The sequence below is a fragment of the Ranitomeya imitator genome, chromosome 5 (assembly GCF_032444005.1).
Source record: "Ranitomeya imitator isolate aRanImi1 chromosome 5, aRanImi1.pri, whole genome shotgun sequence".
Classification (NCBI taxonomy): Eukaryota; Metazoa; Chordata; class Amphibia; order Anura; family Dendrobatidae; genus Ranitomeya; species Ranitomeya imitator.
The window spans coordinates 5,219,662-5,246,337 of record NC_091286.1 but is presented as its reverse complement, the minus strand read 5'-3'; the positions used below and the strand labels follow the sequence as shown (position 1 = coordinate 5,246,337).

At 49.9% G+C, this 26,676-nt stretch overlaps 1 protein-coding gene across 3 annotated transcripts in view; it reads left to right on the top strand.

The window, feature by feature from the left end:
- The first annotated feature begins 14,148 nt into the window (after positions 1–14,148).
- Positions 14,149–26,676, top strand: part of ABCC10 (ATP binding cassette subfamily C member 10) — a 132,345-nt gene continuing 119,817 nt past the window's right edge. For 2 of the 3 annotated variants that reach the window (XR_011321879.1, XM_069768231.1), the window contains exon 1: positions 20,583–20,650. The gene's annotated coding sequence lies outside the window, so the exon portion shown is untranslated. Of the gene's footprint in view, positions 14,183–20,582; positions 20,651–26,676 lie in introns of those variants that run through there. The other variant, XM_069768232.1, reaches the window with a different exon arrangement.

Sequence of the window (26,676 nt, the reverse complement as noted above, 5' to 3'; positions counted from 1 at the left end):
CACTGTGGACAGGATGGGTAGGTGGGAGATGTAGGGTGGTTTAGCACTGTGGAGAGGATGGGTAGGTGGGAGATGTAGGGTGGTTTAGCACTGTGGAGAGGATGGGTAGGTGGGAGATGTAGGGCGGTGCAGCACTGGAGAGGATGGGTAGGTGGGAGATGTAGGGTGGTTTAGCACTGTGGAGAGGATGGGTAGGTGGGAGATGTAGGGTGGTGCAGCACTGGACAGGATGGGTAGGTGGGAGATGTAGGGTGGTTTAGCACTGTGGAGAGGATGGGTAGGTGGGAGATGTAGGGTGGTGCAGCACTGGACAGGATGGGTAGGTGGGAGATGTAGGGCGGTGCAGCACTGTGGGTGGAGAGGATGGGTAGGTGGGAGATGTAGGGCGGTGCAGCACTGTGGAGAGGATGGGTAGGTGGGAGATGTAGGGCGGTGCAGCACTGTGGAGAGGATGGGTAGGTGGGAGATGTAGGGCGGTGCAGCACTGTGGAGAGGATGGGTAGGTGGGAGATGTAGGGCGGTGCAGCACTGTGGAGAGGATGGGTAGGTGGGAGATGTAGGGTGGTTTAGCACTGTGGAGAGGATGGGTAGGTGGGAGATGTAGGGCGGTGCAGCACTGTGGAGAGGATGGGTAGGTGGGAGATGTAGGGCGGTGCAGTACTGTGGACAGGATGGGTAGGTGGGAGATGTAGGGAGGTGCAGCACTGTGGACAGGATGGGTAGGTGGGAGATGTAGGGCGGTGCAGCACTGTGGACAGGATGGGTAGGTGGGAGATGTAGGGCGGTGCAGCACTGTGGACAGGATGGGTAGGTGGGAGATGTAGGGCGGTGCAGTACTGTGGACAGGATGGGTAGGTGGGAGATGTAGGGCGGTGCAGCACTGTGGACAGGATGGGTAGGTGGGAGATGTAGGGCGGTGCAGCACTGTGGACAGGATGGGTAGGTGGGAGATGGGCGGTGCAGCACTGTGGACAGGATGGGTAGGTGGGAGATGTAGGGCGGTGCAGCACTGTGGACAGGATGGGTAGGTGGGAGATGTAGGGCGGTGCAGCACTGTGGACAGGATGGGTAGGTGGGAGATGTAGGGCGGTGCAGCACTGTGGACAGGATGGGTAGGTGGGAGATGTAGGGCGGTGCAGCACTGTGGACAGGATGGGTAGGTGGGAGATGGGCGGTGCAGCACTGTGGACAGGATGGGTAGGTGGGAGATGTAGGGCGGTGCAGCACTGGACAGGATGGGTAGGTGGGAGATGTAGGGCGGTGCAGCACTGTGGACAGGATGGGTAGGTGGGAGATGTAGGGCGGTGCAGCACTGTGTACAGGATGGGTAGGTGGGAGATGTAGGGCTGTGCAGCACTGTGGAGAGGATGGGTAGGTGGGAGATGTAGGGCGGTGCAGCACTGTGGACAGGATGGGTAGGTGGGAGATGTAGGGCGGTGCAGCACTATGGACAGGATGGGTAGGTGGTAGATGGTGATGTAGGGCTGTGCAGCACTGGAGAGGATGGGTAGGTGATAGAGATGAGGAGATGTAGGGCTGTGGAGCGCTTTGTGGATGAAAGTGAGCAGTTTGTTGGACTCGATAACAAGTGCAATAACTGGCACAGGGATCAGTGTAACGGTTGGTGAGAAAAATGGCCCTGTCTGCTGCATTCAGGATGAATTGGAGAGGGGAAAGTTTAGTAAGAGGGAGACGATCAGGAGAGAGTTGCAGTAGTCCAGGTGAGAAGGAATAAGAGTCACAGTAAGAGGTTTTATAGGCCTGTCTGTTTTCTAATGCCCTGGGTTACATAGTAACATAGTAACATAACATAGTAACATAGTTAGTAAGGCCGAAAAAAGACATTTGTCCATCCAGTTCAGCCTATATTCCATCATAATAAATCCCCAGATCTACGTCCTTCTACAGAACCTAATAATTGTATGATACAATATTGTTCTGCTCCAGGAAGACATCCAGGCCTCTCTTGAACCCCTCGACTGAGTTCGCCATCACCACCTCCTCAGGCAAGCAATTCCAGATTCTCACTGCCCTAACAGTAAAGAATCCTCTTCTATGTTGGTGGAAAAACCTTCTCTCCTCCAGACGCAAAGAATGCCCCCTTGTGCCCGTCACCTTCCTTGGTATAAACAGATCCTCAGCGAGATATTTGTATTGTCCCCTTATATACAACAGGCCCAAGTCTCTCAGGTGTTGCTGTGACTACATTCTTCTACGACTGGAGCGTGATGGGGCCTAACTATTCTCCAGAGCGAAAAAGCAGTGGTGTTCGGATGAGAACCCTAAAATATCTGCCTTTGGAAAAGCAGTCTATTTAATTCCCTATGGATGGCCTTTTTCAGACTTGTTATGGCTTGAAATAGCCAGACCTTTAAATTCATCCCATGGAACGACAGTAAGAATTTAATCATTCACAGGAATAATAAAAGTTTGCAGAAGGGTGCGCGGGGGAACACGGGGATGTGATACCCCCTAGTGCCCTCTAAAGCGTGGAGGTGTGAAGGACAAGGGAGACTCCATTTTGGATTTATGAATTCAGGCCTCCTAGATTATCCAGAGATCTCCCTCTACTCCTGAATTGCGGCCCCACCCTTGGGAAAAGTACATACTTTATTATACATTTTTATAGCGCCATTTATTCCATGGTACTTTACATGTGAAAAGGGGGCAAATATAGGCAAATACATTAAACATGAGCAAAAAAACAAGGCACACAGGTACATAAGGAGAGAGGACCCTGCCCGCGAGGGCTCACAGTCTGCCGGGAACGGGTGATGATACACTAATAGAGGGTAGAGCTGGTCATGTGACGGTTCAGCAGACTAAGGATCACTGCAGGCTGTAGGCTTGTTGGAAGAGGTGAGTCTTCAGGTTCTTTTTGAAGGTTTCTATGGTAGGCGAGAGTCTGATGTGTTGGGGTAGAGAGTTCCAGAGTATGGGGGAAGCACGAGAGAAATCTTGGATGCGGTTGTGGGAAGATGAGAGGGGAGTAGAGAAGGAGATCTTGAGAGGATCGGAGGTTGCGTGCAGGTAAGTACCGGGAGACCATATCACAGATGTATGGAGGAGACAGGTTGTGGATGGCTTTCTATGTCATTGTAAGGGTTTTGAACTGGAGTCTCGGGGCGATAGGCAGCCAGTGAAGGGCTTGGCATAATGGAGAGGCTGGGGAATAGCGGGGAGACAGATTAGTTGGGCAGCAGAGTGTAGGATGGATTGGAGTGGTGCCAGATTGCTAGAGGGGAGGCCAGAGAGTAGATGGTTGCAGTAGTCAAGGCGGGAGATGATAAGGGCATGCACTAGAGTTTTTGTGGTGTCGCTGTCAAGAAATGCGCGGATCCGGGAAATATTTTTGAGTTTGAGACGGCAGGAGGAGGCAAGGGCTTGGATATGAGGCTTGAAAGAGAGGGCAGAGTCGAGGATCACCCTGAGGCACCGGGCGTGTGGGACCGGGGAAAGTGAGCAGCCGTTAATATTGATGGATAGGTCTGGTGGAGGGGTAGAGTGAGATGGGGGGAAAGATGATGAATTCTGTTTTGTCCATGTTCAGTTTTAGAAAGCGAGCAGAAAAGAAGGCCGAGATAGCAGACAGACAGTGTGGGATTTTGGTAAGTAAGGAGGTGAGGTCAGGTCCGGAGAGGTAGATCTGCGTGTCATCGGCGTAGAGATGGTACTGCATACCGTGGGATTCTATGAGCTGTCCCAGGCCGAAGGTGTAGATGGAGAAGAGTAGGGGTCCTAGAACAGAGCCTTGAGGAACACCGACTGACAAGGGGCGGAGTGAGGAGGTGGCGTGGGGGAGGGAGACACTGAATGTTCGGGGTGTCAGATATGACGAGATCCAGGATAGGGCCAAGTCTGTGATGCCGAGAGATGAGAGGGTCTGTAGCAGGATGGAATGGTCCACAGTGTCAAAGGCAGAAGACAGGTCTAGGAAGACAGAGAATGGTCGCTTGCTCCTGGCAGTTAGTAGGTCATTGGTGACTTTAGTTAGGGCAGTTTCAGTTGAGTGATGTGGTCGGAAGCCAGATTGTAATCGGTCAAAGAGGAAGCAGGAGGAGAGGTGGGAGGACAGTTCAAGATGGACGTGTTGTTCCAGTAATTTGGAGGCGTAAGGGAGAAGAGATACCGGGCGATAGCAAACACAGAGGATGGGTCGAGGGAGGGCTTTTTGAGGATGGGTGTGAGCTTGGCATGCTTGAAGGATGAGGGGAAGACACCTGTTGTGAGTGCGGGGTTGGGATGAAGTCCGTGGCAAGGTTAGGGATGAGGTGGGATGGGAGCAGGTCGATTGTGCAGGTGGTGAGGTGTGATCTTAACAGGAGGGCGGAGAGCTGATCTTCTGTCATGGTGGAGAAGCTTGTTTTGGAGGAGCAGGGTTGATCAGCTAAGAGGAGCATTGGGTGCTGTGGGCCAAAGCTTTCTCTGATCGTATTGATCTTCTGTTTAAAGAAAGAGGCAAAGTCTTCAGCAGAAATGAGAGGGGAGGGAGGAGGTGCGGGGGAACGGAGTAGAGAATTGAAAGTGTTGAAAAGCTGTTTAGGGTTGTGAGACAGGGAGGTTATGAGAGATGAGAAGTTTATTTTGCGGCAGTGAGCGTGGACTTGAAGCTGGCGAGGGACTGCTTGTATGCCTTGAAGTGGTCGGCAGAGCGGGATCGCTTCCATCTCCGGTCAGCGACCCTGGAGGCCCATCTCAGTTTTTTGGTCAGCCAGGGCTGCCTGTTGAGTGTACAAGTTTTGCTATGCATGAGTGGGGCGGCCGAATCAAGTGTTGCTGTTGTTGTGGTGTTATAAAAAGTGTCAGCAGCATCTGTGTCATGAAGGGAGGCTATGTCTGTAAGAGGGAGAAGGGACTCAGAGAGTGATTGCAAGTTGAGGTGTTTGAGATTTCTGCAAGGGTGAGTGAGTTTGTGGAGTGGGGGATGCACACTAGGAGAGGAGAGGGAAGAGAATGTCAGTAGGTTGTAGTCAGGGAGGGGAGATTTAGTAAGGGAGCAGAGGCGGGTGAAGATGATGTCCAGCGTGTGGCCATCTTTGTGAGTGGCCTCAAAGGACCATTGAGTGAGGCCAAAGGAGGCAGTCAGTGATAAAAGTTTAGAGGCAGCCGAGGTGGAAGTGTTAATGGGGATGTTGAAGTCACCCATGATAGTGGGGATGTCAACAGAGAAGAAGTGAAGTAGCCAGGTGGTGAAGTGGTCGAGAAAAGTGGAGATGGCTAGTTCTGGGGGGCGGTAGATGACACCAGCTGGAGGTTGAAGGGGAAATAGATGTGGACGGAGTGCACCTCAAACGAGGGAAGAGCAGCGGAGGGTGGTAAGTGGATTGGAGTAAAGGAGCAGGTGTCGGACAGGAGCAAGCCAACCCCTCCACCACGTTTGTTGCTGGGGTGATAGGTGGAATCCGCCATAGGAAAGCGCAGCTGGAGCGGCCGAGGGGGTGAGCCAGGTTTCCGTGATGCCGAGGAATGAGAGTTTGTTGGTGATGTAGAGGTCATGGATAAATGGTAGTTTGTTGCAGACGGAGCGTGCGTTCCATAATGCTCTAGGTAAGGGGACTGGGGGAATGGGGGCTGGATGAATGGGTATGAGGTTATCATGGTTGGGAAAACGTGCAGAGGATCATGAAAGGGGGAGGAGGGATTAGACTGACTACAAGGTATGCATGGAAGACACCAGAGAAGTGAAGTGAAGTTCATTATGGAACAAAAGTTAAAGGTGAGCAGTGCATACCAGAGGGGAAAAAAATGGAGATCAGATAGACATTCAGTGCATACCTGTGGGAAGAGGAGAACAGCTCGAGTTAGATAGTACAGATGATGATGATGATGATGATAATATTGTAGCAGTGATGAGTGGTCAAATGCATTCTAGAATTCAGTCTAAGGCTACTTTCACACTAGCGTCGGTACGGGCCCATCGCAGTGCGTCGGGCCTACGTACCGACGCATGCTGTGAAGTAAAAGCACAACGGGGGGCAGCGGATGCAGTTTTATAACGCATCCGCTGCCCCATTGTAAGGTCCGGGGAGGAGGGGGCGGAGTTCCGGCCGCGCATGCGCGGTCGGAAAAAGCGGACCCGACGGACAAAAAAAAACGTTGCAAGCAACGTTTTTTTGTCCCGACGGACTGCAAAAACACGTCGCATCAGTCACACGACGGATGCAACGTGTGGCAATGCGTCGCTAATGAAAGTCTATGGAGAAAAAAACTCATCCTGCAGGCAACTTTGCAGGATGCGTTTTTTCTTCAAAACGACGCATTGTGACGTGCGTCGAACGACGCTAGTGTGAAAGTAGCCAAATTAAAAGTAATTAAAAAGATGGAAGTTAAAAGATGAATGGAGCAGACTGTCTGGAGCAGATGCCTGCATGTGAATATATGTGTTGGTAAGCTCCAAAAATTACCATTTGGCCAGAGAATTAGAGGCCACTTGTTAATGAAGGCAGGGAGGAGCAGAGCCAAGACCCCCTGCTATCTTGTGCAAGTCTTCTTACTTCATGGGAAAGCTCCAGACCCAGCGTCACCGACATCTAGAGATGAATTATGAAAGTACCGTGCATCTCAGCGTTATGTCCGATAGTCGTCGCATTTGGACCTTCCCCTGGGAAGTTATGACCCATTCTAGATATTAGGAATTATTTCAGCTAGGAGGTCAAGGAAGGAGAATTCAGCCCAACCCAGCAGGGCAGTAGCAAACACGTGAGGGGCGAGCTAGGGATTAAAAGCTGACTGTACACATTTAGCTTTGTCTTTGTTCTGCCAAGGAAGCCACGTCACGTCATGTGTGGAGACGGACCAGAAACTAAGAAGGTGCCTGTGGATACGAGAGCTTCCCTCCATCCTGTAGAATGTAAGCCCACAATTTGATGTAACCCCTTCTTATGTACAGCACCATGGAATCAGTGGTGCTATATAAATAACCACAAGTGATAAGAATCGGTAATGTGACATACAGCTAACTGCTATCCTAACCCATACCCTACTATTATCTGTACTTCTGGCTGTATTATCTGTATATTACCCTGTCTATATTTGTAGTATGTAGTGTGCCTTTTTGGCAATTAAAATATCAATTAATTTTGGGCTGCTCTTTTATCTCGAAACCTGATTTCCCACGTCCGTCAGTCTGGCTAGTACTTATACGTACCTGGGGTTGGTTTCTGACCCGATATAAGCTATTAACGGACCGGGCTTATATCTAACAAGGAACTGGTGCCAGAATACCGTTCTGGTGTTATTTGGGGATCCTGGCAGTGACGGTCGGAGATATATATATATATATATATATATATATATATATATATTTTATTTATATTATATAAAAACAAGGGGAGGGGAAAATCAATCAAAGGTCTAGAGATGACGCTGCGGCACTCTTTTTGTGTAAGGATGCGCACATTGTCTCCAATGTGGACGACGTGGACTCCTTGAAAACAATCCCCAAGCACTTCAGGCTGAAATACAAATGTAATCCGGGAGATTTGAAAATATGGGGGATTGACTGTGTCCATTTGGGGACACGTGGTGGAGACAATGTGCGCATCCTTACACAAAAAGAGTGCCGCTGGATCGTGACTCTAGACACAATGACACCGGCGGGCCTTAATGAGCAATTAAGTTTTTCATCGTTTTTGTAGTTTGCAGCGTCATCTCTAGACCTTTGATTGATTTTCCCCTCCCCTTGTTTTTATTATTTTATTTTACATTTTTTTCATTGTTATTATTTCTTCTTTTATTTCTTATTTTTTCTTTTTTCCTTATTATTGTACTAATATCACTTGTTTACATTTTATCTAGTTTTCACCTGAATAATAGTTACTATTGGAGGAATATGTCTCCCATCATCATCACACCTAAATCACTACTGTGGAAGCACCATATGGATTCGGCAATACTGTACTTTGGCAACAAATATTTTATTGCTGTATTGTAATGTGTTGAATATGTATTGGATTGTACTAGCACTAATGATCATACTGTTATATGATATATGTATTGTTTCTGTGGCACTTTATGCACTGTCACTTTATTATATGTTGTCAATTGTCTTAATATGGTTCGTAATCCTGATATTACCGGTATTCTTCAAATCGGCGGTGGATAGGGTTAACCCCTTTCTGCCATTGGACGTAATATTCCGTCCATGTGGGGTGGGCCTTAATTCCCAAGGACGGAATATTACGTCCAGCGCGATCGGCCGCGCTCACGGGGGGAGCGCCGCCGATCGCGGCCGGGTGTCAGCTGCTTATCGCAGCTGACATCCGGCACTATGTGCCAGGAGCGGTCACGGACCGCCCCCGGCACATTAACCCCCGGCACACCGCGATCAAAGATGATCGCGATGTGCCGGCGGTGCAGGGAAGCATCGCGCAGGGAGGGGGCTCCCTGTGGGCTTCCCTGAGACCCCCGCAGCAACGCGATGTGATCGCGTTGCTCCGGGGGTCTCCTACCTCCCTCCCTGCAGTAAGTCCCGGATCCAAAATGGCCGCGGATCCGGGTCCTGCAGGGAGGGAGGTGGCTTACCAAGTGCCTGCTCAGAGCAGGCACTTGGTAACGCTGCACTGCTCTCAGACAGATCGGTGATCTGTCAGAGTGCTGTGCAAACTGGCAGATCACCGATCTGTATTGTCCCCCCCTGGGGCAAAGTAAAAAAGTAAAAAAAAAAATTTCCAAGTGTGTAAAAAAAAAAAAAAAAAAATCCTAAATAATGAAAAAAAAATATATATATATTATTCCCATAAATACATTTCTTTATCTAAATAAAAAAAAAAAAACAATAAAAGTACACATATTTAGTATCTCCGCGTCCGTAACGACCCGACCTATAAAACTGGCCCACTAGTTAACCCCTTCAGTAAACACCGTAAGAAAAAAAAAAAAAAACGAGGCAAAAAACAACGCTTTATTATCATACCGCCAAACATAAAGTGGAATAACACGCGATCAAAAAGACGGATATAAATAACCATGGTACCGCTGAAAGCGTCATCTTGTCCCGCAAAAAACGAGCCACCATACAGCGACAACAGCAAAAAAATAAAAAAGTTATAGTCCTCAGAATAAAGCGATGCAAAAATAATTATTTTTTTCTATAAAATAGTTTTTATCGTATAAAAGCGCCAAAACATAAAAAAATGATATAAATGAGGTGTCGCTGTAATCGTACTGAACCGAAGATTAAAACTGATTTATCAATTTTACCAAACGCGGAACGGTATAAACGCCTCCCCCAATAGAAATTCATGAATAGCTGGTTTTTGGTCATTCTGCCTCACAAAAATCGGAATAAAAAGCGATCAAAAAATGTCACGTGCCCGAAAATGTTACCAATAAAAACGTCAACTCGTCCCGCAAAAAACAAGACCTCACATGACTCTGTGGACTCAAATATGGAAAAATTATAGCTCTCAAAATGTGGTAACGCAAAAAATATTTTTTGCAATAAAAAGCGTCTTTCAGTGTGTGACGGCTGCCAATCATAAAAATCCGCTAAAAAACCCGCTATAAAAGTAAATGAAAAAAATTTATTTATTTCCATTTTCCCATTAGGGTTAGGGCTAGGGTTAGGGTTAGGGCTAGGGTTAGGGCTAGGGTTAGGGCTAGGGTTAGGGTTACGGCTAGGGCTAGGGCTAGGGTTAGGGCTAGGGCTAGGGTTAGGGCTAGGATTAGGGTTAGGGCTAGGGTTAGGGCTAGGGTTAGGGCTAGGGTTAGGGCTAGGGTTAGGGCTAGGGTTAGGGCTAGGGTTAGGGCTAGGGTTAGGGCTAGGGTTAGGGCTAGGGTTAGGGTTGGGACTAGGGTTAGGGTTAGGGCTAGGGCTAGGGTTAGGGTTAGGGTTGGGGCTAGGGTTAGGGCTAGGGTAAGGGCTAGGGTTAGGGTTAAGGCTACAGTTAGGGTTGGGGCTAAAGTTAGGGTTAGGGTTTGGATTACATTTGCGATTGGGATTAGGATTAGGGGTGTGTCTGGGTTAGAGGTGTGGTTAGGGTTACCGTTGGGATTAGGGTTAGGGTTACTGTTGGGATTAGGGTTAGGGATGTGTTTGGATTAGGGTTTCAGTTATAATTGGGGGGTTTCCACTGTTTAGGCACATCAGGGGGATCTCCAAACGCGACATGGCGTCCGATCTCAATTCCATCCAATTCTGCATTGAAAAAGTAAAACAGTGCTCCTTCCCTTCCGAGCTCTCCCGTGTGCCCAAACAGGAGTTTACCCCAACATATGGGGTATCAGCGTACTCAGGACAAATTGGACAACAACTTTTGGGGTCCAATTTCTCCTGTTACCCTTGGGAAAATACAAAACTGGGGGCTAAAAAATAATTTTTGTGGGAAAAAAAGAGATTTTTTATTTTCACGGCTCTGCGTTATAAACTGTAGTGAAACACTTGGGGGCTCAAAGTTCTCACAACACATCTAGATAAGTTCGTGGGGGGGTCTAGTTTCCAACATGGGGTCACTTGTGGGGGTTTCTACTGTTTAGGTATATTAGGGGCTCTGCAAACGCAATGTGACGCCTGCAGACCATTCCATTTAAGTCTGCATTCCAAATGGCGCTCCTTCCCTTCCGAGCCCTCCCATGCGCCCAAACGCTGGTTCACCCCACATATGGGGTATCAACGCACTCAGGACAAATTGGACAACAACTTTTGGGGTCCAATTTCTCCTTTTACCCTCGAGAAAATACAAAACTGGGGGCTAAAAAATAATTTTGAGGGGAAATTTTTTATTTTATTTTCACGGCTCTGCGTTATAAACTGTAGTGAAATACTTGGGGGCTCAAAGTTCTCACAACACATCTAAATAAGTTCCTTGGGGGGTCTAGTTTCCAATATGGGGTCACTTGTGGGGGGTTTCTACTGTTTAGGTACATTAGGGGCTCTGCAAACACAATGTGACGCCTGCAGACCATTCCATCTAAGTCTGTATTCCAAATGGCTCTCCTTCCCTTCCGAGCCCTCCCATGCGCCCAAACGCTGGTTCTCCCCCACATATAGGGTATCAGCGCACTCAGGACAAATTGCACAACAACTTTTGGGGTCCAATTTCTCCTGTTACCCTCAGGAAAATACAAAACTGGGGGCTAAAAAATTATTTTTGTGGGAAAAAAATTTTGTTTTATTTTTACGGCTCTGCATTATAAACTTCTGTGAAGCTCTTATTGGGTCAAAGTGCTCACCACACATCTAGATAAGTTCCTTAGGGGGTCTACTTTCCAAAATGGTGTCACTTGTGGGGGGTTTCAATGTTTAGGCACATCAGTGGCTCTCCAAACGCAACATGGCGTCTCATCTCAATTCCTGTCAATTTTGCATTGAAAGGTCAAACGGCGATCCTTCCCTTCCGAGCTCTCCCATGCGCCCAAACAATGGTTTACCCCCACATATGGGGTATCAGAGTACTAAGGACAAATTGTGCCACAACCTTTGTGGTCCAATTTCTTCTCTTACCATTGGGAAAATAAAAAATTTGGGGCGAAAAGATAATGTTTGTGAAAAAAAATGATTTTTTATTTTTACGGTTCTGCATTATTAACTTCTGTGAAGCACTTGGTGGGTCAAAGTGCTCACCACACCTCTAGATAAGTTCCTTAGGGGGTCTACTTTCCAAAATGGTGTCACTTGTGGGGGGTTTCAATGTTTAGGCACATCAGTGGCTCTCCAAACGCAACATGGCGTCCCATCTCAATTCCAGTCAACTTTGCATTGAAAAGTCAAATGGCGCTCCTTCCCTTCCGAGCTCTGCCATGCGCACAAACTATGGTTAACCCCCACATATGGGGTATCAGCGTACTCAGGACAAATTGTACAACAACTTTTGGGGTCCATTTTCTCCTGTTACCCTTGGCAAAATAAAACAAATTGGAGCTGAAGTAAATTTTTTGTGAAAAAAAGTTAAATGTTAATTTTTATTTAAACATTCCAAAAATTCCTGTGAAGCACCTGAAGGGTTAATAAACTTCTTGAATGTGGTTTTGAGAACCTTGAGGGGTGCAGTTTTTAGAATGGTGTCACACTTGGGTATTTTCTATCATATAGACCCCTCAAAATGACTTCAAATGAGATGTGGTCCCTAAAATAAAATGGTGTTGTAAAAATGAGAAATTGCTGGTCAACTTTTAACCCTTATAACTCCCTAACAAAAAAAAATTTTTGGTTCCAAAATTGTGCTGATGTAAAGTAGACATGTGGGAAATGTTACTTATTAAGTATTTTGTGTGACATATCTCTGTGATTTAATTGCATAAAAATTCAAAGTTGGAAAATTGCGAAATTTTCAAAATTTTCGCCAAATTTCCGTTTTTTTCACAAATAAACGCAGGTAATATCAAAGAAATTTTACCACTATCATGAAGTACAATATGTCACGAGAAAACAATGTCAGAATCACCGGGATCCGTTGAAGCGTTCCAGAGTTATAACCTCATAAAGGGACAGTGGTCAGAATTGTAAAAATTGACCCGGTCCATAACGTGCAAACCACCCTTGGGGGTAAAGGGGTTAAACTCCGCACTGTTTTAATGGGAGGGTTGTAATGTCTGTGACACTAGTGCGCATGTCTCCGGTGTGGTCGCGGGCTTGCGGCATCATCGCCGGCGCCTGGTAGTGACGCGTGCGGGTCATTGACGTCATCGGGGCTCTCCCCATGACCCGCAGCGCCATGATGGCGCCGGAGTGATGTAGCTCTGCTGCGCCTGCCTCGGCCACATGCGCCGCTGATGGTCATCACCAGGTGGCTATTTAAGGAAGGAAGTGGGGAACTTGGACTATCACTTCGCCCCCCTGAGGAAGCTGTTGTGAAACGCGCGTAGGGGCGCGTGGGTATCCCTATGGACGGGAGCATGGGTAAGGTCCACATATGGTCTCGGGTATATTCTACTTTATAGCCACTGTGCTGTTTAATATGGAGGGATCTATGTACCCGTGACTTAGGAGATTGTATTAGCCAGCCTTTGTTACTGAATGCACTGGGCATTTTATGGCTTTTGTTTCAATGTGTTACTCATACGTGGAATAGTGGCTTTGTGTTCCTGTCCAGGGGGTGCCATCACTCAAGGTGCACCATTAACCCTTTATTTTTGCTCTGTGTGTTATATCGTTTGAATATGTATTTTTAATGATGGAATTCAATAAAATTTAATATATTTTTATATACTTTGGTTGTTTGCTCCAATTTCCTTGTTGTTTTGATAGCTTAGGAGCTCCATACGATACCATTCATCTTGGTTCCGGGCACTTTTTCTGGGCCTGCTGGGTGGTATCATAATATGATATCTGTATTTGAGATATTGTTTCTATCCATGGATACCTTTGTAGGACCTACCAGTCTGCATGGAGATGTTCGGAAAAGCCAGGTTGTGACCCTCCGGTCACCTGACCTTGTACCTGAATGGACTGTCATCTTCCTATGCTTGTCGTCACCTCCTCTCTGTGCGTGCCACAGGTGGGATAAGTGGCCCTGGAAGCTCTGAAGTAAAGGATGCTCTTATCCCGGCGATTCAGCAGAAGGGTGAGACTCTGGACTCTAACGTGCACCATCTTGGGTACTGTGCTGGGACTGTTCTATGTGTCATCTGTCTGTTTTGTGGTTCAGTAAAGCATTGCCACACTGTTACCCTCACCCTGTGTTGTCTGAGTGGTATTATGCCCACGGGAAGGATGTCAGGCATTCCATGGGATGATCCTTGGTAACTGTGGTTTCGGGCACAGCCGTTGGAGATGCGGGCGGTGCATGGGCAGAGCTGTAGAACATGCGGGCGGTGCACAGGCACAGCCATAGGAGATGCGGGTGTTGCACGGGCACAGCCATAGGAGATGCGGGTGTTGCACGGGCACAGCCATAGGAGATGCGGGTGTTGCACGGGCACAGCCATAGGAGATGCGGGTGTTGCACGGGCACAGCTGTAGAACATGCCGGTGGTGCCCGGGCACAGCCATAGGAGATGTGGGCTCTTTTTTACTAATAAAGCCATTCACGCTAATCATTGATCGGAGCCTCACACACTTGTACCCCGCACCTGGTATCTGCAATTACAGGCTCGATGTTTGCGGCTCTAGGCAGCAGCCTCCTGGCATCAGTGTCTTGATTTATGATTATTGGATCTGTACAAAGATCAAACTTCACAGATCCAGACTCCTGACCAAGAGCGACGGGAACCAGGCGGATCACACAGAAGAGCCCAAAAGAAGGTAAAGTGACCACAGATGAGAGGCACTGAGGTATTATCTCACATGGGGTATAGGGGTGCAAGGTGCGGACACAAGGGGCGCAGGGGTGTATGGTGCGGACACAAGGGGCGCAGGGGTGTATGGTGCGGACACAAGGGGCGCAGGGTGCTGACACAAGGGGTGCAGGGGTGTATGGTGCGGACACAAGGGGCGCAGGAGTGTATGGTGCGGACACAAGGGGCGCAGGGGTGTATGGTGCGGACACAAGGGGCGCAGGGGTGTAAGGTGCGGACACAAGGGGCGCAGGGGTGTATGGTGCGGACACAAGGGGCGCAGGGGTGTATGGTGCGGACACAAGGGGCGCAGGGGTGTATGGTGCGGACACAAGGGGCGCAGGGGTGTATGGTGCGGACACAAGGGGAGCAGGGTGCTGACACAAGGGGTGCAGGGGTGTAAGGTGCGGACACAAGGGGCGCAGGGTGCGGACATAAGGGGCGCAAGGTGTATGGTGCGGACACAAGGGGTGCAGGGGTAAGGTGCAGACACAAGGGGCGCAGAAGTGTAAGGTGCGGACACAAGGGGCGCAGAAGTGTAAGGTGCGGACACAAGGGGCGCAGAAGTGTAAGGTGCGGACACAAGGTGCGGACACAAGGGGCGCAAGGTGCGGGCACAAGGGGCACAGGGTGTAAGGTGCGGGCGCAGGGGTGTAAGGTGCGGACACAAGGGGCGCAGGGTGCGGACACAAGGAGCACAGGGTGTAAGGTGCGGGCGCAGGGGTGTAAGGTGCGGGCACAAGGGGCGCAGGGGTGTAAGGTGCGGACACAAAGGGGCGCAGGGGTTTAAGGTGCGGACACAAAGGGGCGTAAGGAGCGGACAAAGGGGCGCAGGGGTGTAAGGTGCGGACACAAGGGGCGTAGGGGTGTAAGGTGCGGGCGCAGGGGTGTAAGGTGCGGACACAAGGGGCGCAGGGGTGTAAGGTGAGGACACAAGGGGCGCTGGGGTGGTAGGAGCGGACACAAAGGGGCGCAGGGGTGTAAGGTGCGGACACAAAGGGGAGCAGGGGTGTAAGGAGCGGACACAAGGGGCGCAGGGGTGTAAGGTGCGGACACAAGGGGCGCAGGGGTGTAAGGTGCGGACACAAGGGGCGCAGGGGTGTAAGGTGCGGACACAAGGGGCGCGGGGTGTATGGAGCGGACACAAGGGGCGCGGGGGTGTAAGGTGCGGACACAAGGGGCGCAGGGGTGTATGGAGCGGACACAAGGGGCGCGGGGGTGTATGGAGCGGACACAAGGGGCGCAGGGGTGTAAGGTGCGGACACAAGGCGCAGGGGTGTGAGGTGCGGACACAAAGGGGCGCAGGGGTGTAAGGTGCGGACACAAGGGGCGCGGGGGTGTATGGAGCGGACACAAGGGGCACGGGGGTGTATGGTGCGGACACAAGGGGCGCGGGGGCGTAAGGTGCAGACACAAGGGGCGCGGGGGTGTAAGGTGCGGACACAAGGGGTGCGGGGGCGTAAGGTGCGGACACAGGGGGCGCGGGGGTGTATGGTGCGGACACAAGGGGTGCGGGGGCGTAAGGTGCGGACACAAGGGGCGCGGGGGTGTAAGGTGCGGACACAAGGGGCGCAGGGGTGTAAGGTGCGGACACAAGGGGTGCGGGGGCGTAAGGTGCGGACACAAGGGGCGCGGGGGTGTATGGTGCGGACACAAGGGGCGCGGGGGTGTAAGGTGCGGACACAAGGGGCGCAGGGGTGTAAGGAGCGGACACAAGGGGCGCAGGGGTGTATGGTGCGGACACAAGGGGCGCAGGGGTGTAAGGTGCGGACACAAGGGGCGCAGGGGTGTAAGGTGCGGAAACAAGGGGCGCAGGGGTGTAAGGTGCGGACACAAGGGGCGCAGGGGTGTAAGGTGCGGACACAAGGGGCGCAGGGGTGTATGGTGCGGACACAAGGGGTGCGGAGGCGTAAGGGGCGCAGGGGTGTAAGGTGCGGACACAAGGGGCGCAGGGGTGTAAGGTGCGGACACAAGGGGCGCAGGGGTGTATGGTGCGGACACAAGGGGCGCAGGGGTGTAAGGTGCGGACACAAGGGGCGCAGGGGTGTAAGGTGCGGACACAAGGGGCGCAGGGGTGTAAGGTGCGGACACAAGGGGCGCAGGGGTGTAAGGTGCGGACACAAGGGGCGCAGGGGTGTAAGGTGCGGACACAAGGGGCGCAGGGGTGTAAGGTGCGGACACAAGGGGCGCAGGGGTGTAAGGTGCGGACACAAGGGGCGCAGGGTGCGGACATAAGGGGCGCAAGGTGTATGGTGCGGACATAAAGGGTGCAAGGTGCGGACACAAGGGGTGCAGGGGTAAGGTGCAGACACAAGGGGCGCAGAAGTGTAAGGTGCGGACACAAGGGGCGCAGAAGTGTAAGGTGCGGACACAAGGGGCGCAGAAGTGTAAGGTGCGGACACAAGGTGCGGACACAAGGGGCGCAAGGTGCGGGCACAAGGGGCACAGGGTGTAAGGTGCGGGCGCAGGGGTGTAAGGTGCGGACACAAGGGGCGCAGAAGTGTAAGGTGCGGACACAAGGGGCGCAAGGTGCGGACACAAGGAGCACAGGGTGTAAGGTGCGGGCGCAGGGGTGTAAGGTGCGGGCACAAGGGGCGCAGGGGTGTAAGGTGCGGACACAAAGGGGCGCAGGGGTTTAAGGTGCGGACACAAAGGGGCGTAAGGAGCGGACAAAGGGGCGCAGGGGTGTAAGGTGCGGACACAAGGGGCGTAGGGGTGTAAGGTGCGGGCGCAGGGGTGTAAGGTGCGGACACAAGGGGCGCAGGGGTGTAAGGTGAGGACACAAGGGGCGCTGGGGTGGTAGGAGCGGACACAAAGGGGCGCAGGGGTGTAAGGTGCGGACACAAAGGGGAGCAGGGGTGTAAGGAGCGGACACAAGGGGTGCAGGGGTGTAAGGTGCGGACACAAGGGGCGCAGGGGTGTAAGGTGCGGACACAAGGGGCGCAGGGGTGTAAGGTGCGGACACAAGGGGCGCGGGGTGTATGGAGCGGACACAAGGGGCGCGGGGGTGTAAGGTGCGGACACAAGGGGCGCAGGGGTGTATGGAGCGGACACAAGGGGCGCGGGGGTGTATGGAGCGGACACAAGGGGTGCAGGGGTGTAAGGTGCGGACACAAGGCGCAGGGGTGTGAGGTGCGGACACAAGGGGCGCAGGGGTGTAAGGAGCGGACACAAGGGGCGCAGGGGTGTAAGGAGCGGACACAAGGGGCGCAGGGGTGTAAGGTGCGGACACAAGGCGCAGGGGTGTGAGGTGCGGACACAAAGGGGAGCAGGGGTGTAAGGAGCGGACACAAGGGGTGCAGGGGTGTAAGGTGCGGACACAAGGGGCGCAGGGGTGTAAGGTGCGGACACAAGGGGCGCGGGGGTGTAAGGTGCGGACACAAGGGGCGCAGGGTGCTGACACAAGGGGTGCAGGGGTGTATGGTGCGGACACAAGGGGCGCAGGGGTGTATGGTGCGGACACAAGGGGCGCAGGGGTGTATGGTGCGGACACAAGGGGCGCAGGGGTGTATGGAGCGGACACAAGGGGCGCAGGGGTGTAAGGTGCGGACACAAGGGGCGCAGGGGTGTAAGGTGCGGACACAAGGGGCGCAGGGGTGTAAGGTGCGGACACAAGGGGCGCAGGGGTGTAAGGTGCGGACACAAGGGGCGCAGGGGTGTAAGGTGCGGACACAAGGGGCGCAGGGTGCGGACATAAGGGGCGCAAGGTGTATGGTGCGGACATAAAGGGTGCAAGGTGCGGACACAAGGGGTGCAGGGGTAAGGTGCAGACACAAGGGGCGCAGAAGTGTAAGGTGCGGACACAAGGGGCGCAGAAGTGTAAGGTGCGGACACAAGGAGCGCAGAAGTGTAAGGTGCGGACACAAGGGGCGCAGAAGTGTAAGGTGCGGACACAAGGTGCGGACACAAGGGGCGCAAGGTGTAAGGTGCGGGCGCAGGGGTGTAAGGTGCGGACACAAGGGGCGCAGAAGTGTAAGGTGCGGACACAAGGGGCGCAAGGTGCGGACACAAGGAGCACAGGGTGTAAGGTGCGGGCGCAGGGGTGTAAGGTGCGGGCACAAGGGGCGCAGGGGTGTAAGGTGCGGACACAAAGGGGCGCAGGGGTTTAAGGTGCGGACACAAAGGGGCGTAAGGAGCGGACAAAGGGGCGCAGGGGTGTAAGGTGCGGACACAAGGGGCGTAGGGGTGTAAGGTGCGGGCGCAGGGGTGTAAGGTGCGGACACAAGGGGCGCAGGGGTGTAAGGTGAGGACACAAGGGGCGCTGGGGTGGTAGGAGCGGACACAAAGGGGCGCAGGGGTGTAAGGTGCGGACACAAAGGGGAGCAGGGGTGTAAGGAGCGGACACAAGGGGTGCAGGGGTGTAAGGTGCGGACACAAGGGGCGCAGGGGTGTAAGGTGCGGACACAAGGGGCGCAGGGGTGTAAGGTGCGGACACAAGGGGCGCGGGGTGTATGGAGCGGACACAAGGGGCGCGGGGGTGTAAGGTGCGGACACAAGGGGCGCAGGGGTGTAAGGTGCGGACACAAGGGGCGCAGGGGTGTAAGGTGCGGACACAAGGGGCGCGGGGTGTATGGAGCGGACACAAGGGGTGCAGGGGTGTAAGGTGCGGACACAAGGGGCGCAGGGGTGTAAGGTGCGGACACAAGGGGCGCAGGGGTGTAAGGTGCGGACACAAGGGGCGCGGGGTGTATGGAGCGGACACAAGGGGCGCGGGGGTGTAAGGTGCGGACACAAGGGGCGCAGGGGTGTATGGAGCGGACACAAGGGGCGCGGGGGTGTAAGGTGCGGACACAAAGGGGAGCAGGGGTGTAAGGAGCGGACACAAGGGGTGCAGGGGTGTAAGGTGCGGACACAAGGGGCGCAGGGGTGTAAGGTGCGGACACAAGGGGCGCAGGGGTGTAAGGTGCGGACACAAGGGGCGCAGGGGTGTAAGGTGCGGACACAAAGGGGAGCAGGGGTGTAAGGAGCGGACACAAGGGGTGCAGGGGTGTAAGGTGCGGACACAAGGGGCGCAGGGGTGTAAGGTGCGGACACAAGGGGCGCAGGGGTGTAAGGTGCGGACACAAGGGGCGCGGGGTGTATGGAGCGGACACAAGGGGCGCGGGGGTGTAAGGTGCGGACACAAGGGGCGCAGGGGTGTAAGGTGCGGACACAAGGGGCGCAGGGGTGTAAGGTGCGGACACAAGGGGCGCGGGGTGTATGGAGCGGACACAAGGGGTGCAGGGGTGTAAGGTGCGGACACAAGGGGCGCAGGGGTGTAAGGTGCGGACACAAGGGGCGCAGGGGTGTAAGGTGCGGACACAAGGGGCGCGGGGTGTATGGAGCGGACACAAGGGGCGCGGGGGTGTAAGGTGCGGACACAAGGGGCGCAGGGGTGTATGGAGCGGACACAAGGGGCGCGGGGGTGTAAGGTGCGGACACAAGGGGCGCAGGGGTGTATGGAGCGGACACAAGGGGCGCGGGGGTGTAAGGAGCGGACACAAGGGGCGCAGGGGTGTAAGGTGCGGACACAAGGTGCAGGGGTGTGAGGTGCGGACACAAGGGGCGCAGGGGTGTATGGAGCGGACACAAGGGGCGCAGGGGTGTAAGGTGCGGACACAAGGGGCGCAGGGGTGTAAGGTGCGGACACAAGGCGCAGGGGTGTGAGGTGCGGACACAAGGGGCGCAGGGGTGTAAGGAGCGGACACAAGGGGCACGGGGGTGTATGGTGCGGACACAAGGGGCGCAGGGGTGTAAGGTGCGGACACAAGGGGCGCAGGGGTGTATGGAGCGGACACAAGGGGCGCAGGGGTGTAAGGTGCGGACACAAGGGGCGCAGGGGTGTAAGGTGCGGACACAAGGGGCGCGGGGGTGTAAGGAGCGGACACAAGGGGCGCAGGGGTGTAAGGTGCGGACACAAGGGGCGCAGGGGTGTAAGGTGCGGACACAAGGGGCGCAGGGGTGTAAGGTGCGGACACAAGGGGCGCAGGGGTGTAAGGTGCGGACACAAGGGGCGCAGGGGTGTAAGGTGCGGACACAAGGGGCGCGGGGGTGTAAGGTGCGGACACAAGGGGCGCCAGGACAATGCTGTTCTGTGATAACGTTTCCATTGAGCTGTGAAAAACCGCGAGGACTATGGCCCCGACTATTTCGCAACAACAAATTTACACATCACGTGGTGGTGCTCACGCGCTCCGTGCTGCCCCCTGCCGGCCATCACTTGTATGTACTGACTTAAGTAGCGCCATGTTATTAGCAGCTTGATGTGGTCTCTGCTGTCATCTAGCGGCGGAAACCATAACTACACTAGGAGGGGGAAGGTCGCTCTGTACACACCCACTCTCTATAGTCTGTGGTTACTTCTGGTTCGTCAGTTTTTATCTTCCCGGAAAACTTATTCTGCTAACTAGTTCCGACTGCATGGAGTGATCGCCCTGGGAACCGGAAGTGGAGTGAGGTGAGAAGTCATTCTATAATGACCAGGATAATGGTGTCCAGTATGGAGTATAGTGCTGGATATATACAGTGTAATACAGGGGATATAATGGTGTCCAGTATGGAGTATAGTGCTGGATATATACAGTGTAATACAGGGATATAATGGTGTCCAGTATTGAGTATAGAGCTGGATATATACAGTGTAATACAGGGGATATAATGGTGTCCAATATGGAGTATAGAGCTGGATATATACAGTGTAATACAGGGGATATAATGGTGTCCAGTATGGAGTATAGCGCTGGATATATACAGTGTAATACAGGGGATATAATGGTGTCCAGTATGGAGTATAGAGCTGGATATATACAGTGTAATACAGGGGATATAATGGTGTCCAGTATGGAGTATAGCGCTGGATATATACAGTGTAATACAGGGATATAATGGTGTCCAGTATGGAGTATAGAGCTGGATATATACAGTGTAATACAGGGGATATAATGGTGTCCAATATGGAGTATAGAGCTGGATATATACAGTGTAATACAGGGGATATAATGGTGTCCAGTATGGAGTACTGTGCTGGATATATACAGTGTAATACAGGGGATATAATGGTGTCCAGTATGGAGTATAGTGCTGGATATATACAGTGTAATACAGGGATATAATGGTGTCCAGTATTGAGTATAGTGCTGGATATATACAGTGTAATACAGGGGATATAGTGGTGTCCAGTATGGAGTATAGTGCTGGATATATACAGTGTAATACAGGGGATATAATGGTGTCCAGTATGGAGTATAGAGCTGGATATATACAGTGTAATACAGGGGATATAATGGTGTCCAGTATGGAGTATAGTGCTGGATATATACAGTGTAATACAGGTATATATTGGTGTCCAGTATGGAGTATAGAGCTGGATATATACAGTGTAATACAGGGGATATAATGGTGTCCAGTATGGAGTATAGCGCTGGATATATACAGTGTAATACAGGGGATATAGTGGTGTCCAGTATGGAGTATAGTGCTGGATATATACAGTGTAATACAGGGGATATAATGGTGTCCAGTATGGAGTATAGAGCTGGATATATACAGTGTAATACAGGGGATATAATGGTGTCCAGTATGGAGTATAGCGCTGGATATATACAGTGTAATACAGGGGATATAGTGGTGTCCAGTATGGAGTATAGTGCTGGATATATACAGTGTAATACAGGGATATAATGGTGTCCAGTATGGAGTATAGTGCTGGATATATACAGTGTAATACAGGGATATAATGGTGTCCAGTATGGAGTATAGAGCTGGATATATACAGTGTAATACAGGGATATAATGGTGTCCAGTATGGAGTATAGCGCTGGATATATACAGTGTAATACAGGGGATATAATGGTGTCCAGTATGGAGTATAGCGCTGGATATATACAGTGTAATACAGGGGATATAGTGGTGTCCAGTATGGAGTATAGTGCTGGATATATACAGTGTAATACAGGGATATAATGGTGTCCAGTATGGAGTATAGTGCTGGATATATACAGTGTAATACAGGGATATAATGGTGTCCAGTATGGAGTATAGAGCTGGATATATACAGTGTAATACAGGGGATATAATGGTGTCCAGTATGGAGTATAATGCTGGATATATACAGTGTAATACAGGGATATAATGGTGTCCAGTATGGAGTATAGCGCTGGATATATACAGTGTAATACAGGGGATATAATGGTGTCCAGTATGGAGTATAGCGCTGGATATATACAGTGTAATACAGGGGATATAATGGTGTCCAGTATGGAGTATAGCGCTGGATATATACAGTGTAATACAGGGGATATAGTGGTGTCCAGTATGGAGTATAGTGCTGGATATATACAGTGTAATACAGGGATATAATGGTGTCCAGTATGGAGTATAGAGCTGGATATATACAGTGTAATACAGGGGATATAATGGTGTCCAGTATGGAGTACTGTGCTGGATATATACAGTGTAATACAGGGATATAATGGTGTCCAGTATGGAGTATAGAGCTGGATATATACAGTGTAATACAGGGGATATAATGGTGTCCAGTATGGAGTACTGTGCTGGATATATACAGTGTAATACAGGGATATAATGGTGTCCAGTATGGAGTATAGAGCTGGATATATACAGTGTAATACAGGGGATATAATGGTGTCCAGTATGGAGTATAGCGCTGGATATATACAGTGTAATACAGGGGATATAATGGTGTCCAGTATGGAGTATAGCGCTGGATATATACTGTGTAATACAGGGATATAATGGTGTCCAGTATGGAGTATAGTGCTGGATATATACTGTGTAATACAGGGATATAATGGTGTCCAGTATGGAGTATAGTGCTGGATATATACAGTGTAATACAGGGGATATAATGGTGTCCAGTATGGAGTATAGTGCTGGATATATACAGTGTAATACAGGGGATATAATGGTGTCCAGTATGGAGTATAGAGCTGGATATATACAGTGTAATACAGGGGATATAGTGGTGTCCAGTATGGAGTATAGAGCTGGATATATACAGTGTAATACAGGGATATAATGGTGTCCAGTATGGAGTATAGTGCTGGATTTATACAGTGTAATACAGGGGATATAATGGTGTCCAGTATGGAGTATAGTGCTGGATATACACAGTGTAATACAGGGGATATAATGGTGTCCAGTATGGAGTATAGCGCTGGATATATACAGTGTAATACAGGGGATATAATGGTGTCCAGTATGGAGTATAGCGCTGGATATATACAGTGTAATACAGGGGATATAATGGTGTCCAGTATGGAGTATAGAGCTGGATATATACAGTGTAATACAGGGATATAATGGTGTCCAGTATGGAGTATAGAGCTGGATATATACAGTGTAATACAGGGGATATAATGGTGTCCAGTATGGAGTATAGAGCTGGATATATACAGTGTAATACAGGGGATATAATGGTGTCCAGTATGGAGTATAGAGCTGGATATATACAGTGTAATACAGGGATATAATGGTGTCCAGTATGGAGTATAGAGCTGGATATATACAGTGTAATACAGGGATATAATGGTGTCCAGTATGGAGTATAGAGCTGGATATATACAGTGTAATACAGGGGATATAATGGTGTCCAGTATGGAGTATAGAGCTGGATATATACAGTGTAATACAGGGATATAATGGTGTCCAGTATGGAGTATAGAGCTGGATATATACAGTGTAATACAGGGATATAATGGTGTCCAGTATGGAGTATAGCGCTGGATATATACAGTGTAATACAGGGGATATAATGGTGTCCAGTATGGAGTATAGCGCTGGATATACACAGTGTAATACAGGGGATATAATGGTGTCCAGTATGGAGTATAGAGCTGGATATACACAGTGTAATACAGGGGATATAATGGTGTCCAGTATGGAGTATAGAGCTGGATATACACAGTGTAATACAGGGATATAATGGTGTCCAGTATGGAGTATAGCGCTGGATATATACAGTGTAATTCAGGGATATAATGGTGTCCAGTATGGAGTATAGTGCTGGATATACACAGTGTAATACAGGGATATAATGGTGTCCAGTATGGAGTATAGAGCTGGATATATACAGTGTAATACAGGGGATATAGAGGTGTCCAGTATGGAGTATAGAGCTGGATATATACAGTGTAATACAGGGGATATAATGGTGTCCAGTATGGAGTATAGTGCTGGATATATACAGTGTAATACAGGGGATATAATGGTGTCCAGTATGGAGTATAGTGCTGGATATATACAGTGTAATACAGGGATATAATGGTGTCCAGTATGGAGTATAGAGCTGGATATATACAGTGTAATACAGGGGATATAATGGTGTCCAGTATGGAGTATAGAGCTGGATATATACAGTGTAATACAGGGGATATAATGGTGTCCAGTATGGAGTATAGTGCTGGATATATACAGTGTAATACAGGGGATATAATGGTGTCCAGTATGGAGTATAGCGCTGGACATATACAGTGTAATACAGGGATATAATGGTGTCCAGTATGGAGTATAGCGCTGGATATATACAGTGTAATACAGGGATATAATGGTGTCCAGTATGGAGTATAGAGCTGGATATATACAGTGTAATACAGGGGATATAGTGGTGTCCAGTATGGAGTATAGAGCTGGATATATACAGTGTAATACAGGGATATAATGGTGTCCAGTATGGAGTATAGAGCTGGATATACACAGTGTAATACAGGGGATATAATGGTGTCCAGTATGGAGTATAGCGCTGGATATATACAGTGTAATACAGGGGATATAATGGTGTCCAGTATGGAGTATAGAGCTGGATATACACAGTGTAATACAGGGGATATAATGGTGTCCAGTATGGAGTATAGCGCTGGATATATACAGTGTAATACAGGGGATATAATGGTGTCCAGTATGGAGTATAGAGCTGGATATTTACAGTGTAATACAGGGGATATAATGGTGCCCAGTATGGAGTATAGAGCTGGATATTTACAGTGTAATACAGGGATATAATGGTGTCCAGTATGGAGTATAGTGCTGGATATATACAGTGTAATACAGGGGATATAATGGTGTCCAGTATGGAGTATAGTACTGGATATATACAGTGTAATACAGGGGATATAATGGTGTCCAGTATGGAGTATAGTGCTGGATATATACAGTGTAATACAGGGGATATAATGGTGTCCAGTATGGAGTATAGTACTGGATATATACAGTGTAATACAGGGGATATAATGGTGTCCAGTATGGAGTATAGCGCTGGATATATACAGTGTAATACAGGGGATATAATGGTGTCCAGTATGGAGTATAGTGCTGGATATATACAGTGTAATACAGGGGATATAATGGTGTCCAGTATGGAGTATAGCACTGGATATATACAGTGTAATACAGGGGATATAATGGTGTCCAGTATGGAGTATAGCACTGGATATATACAGTGTAATACAGGGGATATAATGGTGTCCAGTATGGAGTATAGCACTGGATATATACAGTGTAATACAGGGGATATAATGGTGTCCAGTATGGAGTATAGTACTGGATATATACAGTGTAATACAGGGGATATAATGGTGTCCAGTATGGAGTATAGCGCTGGATATATACAGTGTAATACAGGGGATATAATGGTGTCCAGTATGGAGTATAGTGCTGGATATATACAGTGTAATACAGGGGATATAATGGTGTCCAGTATGGAGTATAGTGCTGGATATATACAGTGTAATACAGGGGATATAATGGTGTCCAGTATGGAGTATAGTGCTGGATATATACAGTGTAATACAGGGGATATAATGGTGTCCAGTATGGAGTATAGTGCTGGATATATACAGTGTAATACAGGGGATATAATGGTGTCCAGTATGGAGTATAGTACTGGATATATACAGTGTAATACAGGGGATATAATGGTGTCCAGTATGGAGTATAGAGCTGGATATTTACAGTGTAATACAGGGATATAATGGTGTCCAGTATGGAGTATAGTGCTGGATATATACAGTGTAATACAGGGGATATAATGGTGTCCAGTATGGAGTATAGAGCTGGATATTTACAGTGTAATACAGGGGATATAATGGTGTCCAGTATGGAGTATAGTGCTGGATATATACAGTGTAATACAGGGGATATAATGGTGTCCAGTATGGAGTATAGAGCTGGATATATACAGTGTAATACAGGGATATAGTGGTGTCCAGTATGGAGTATAGTGCTGGATATATACAGTGTAATACAGGGGATATAATGGTGTCCAGTATGGAGTATAGTACTGGATATATACAGTGTAATACAGGGGATATAATGGTGTCCAGTATGGAGTATAGAGCTGGATATTTACAGTGTAATACAGGGATATAATGGTGTCCAGTATGGAGTATAGCGCTGGATATATACAGTGTAATACAGGGGATATAATGGTGTCCAGTATGGAGTATAGAGCTGGATATATACAGTGTA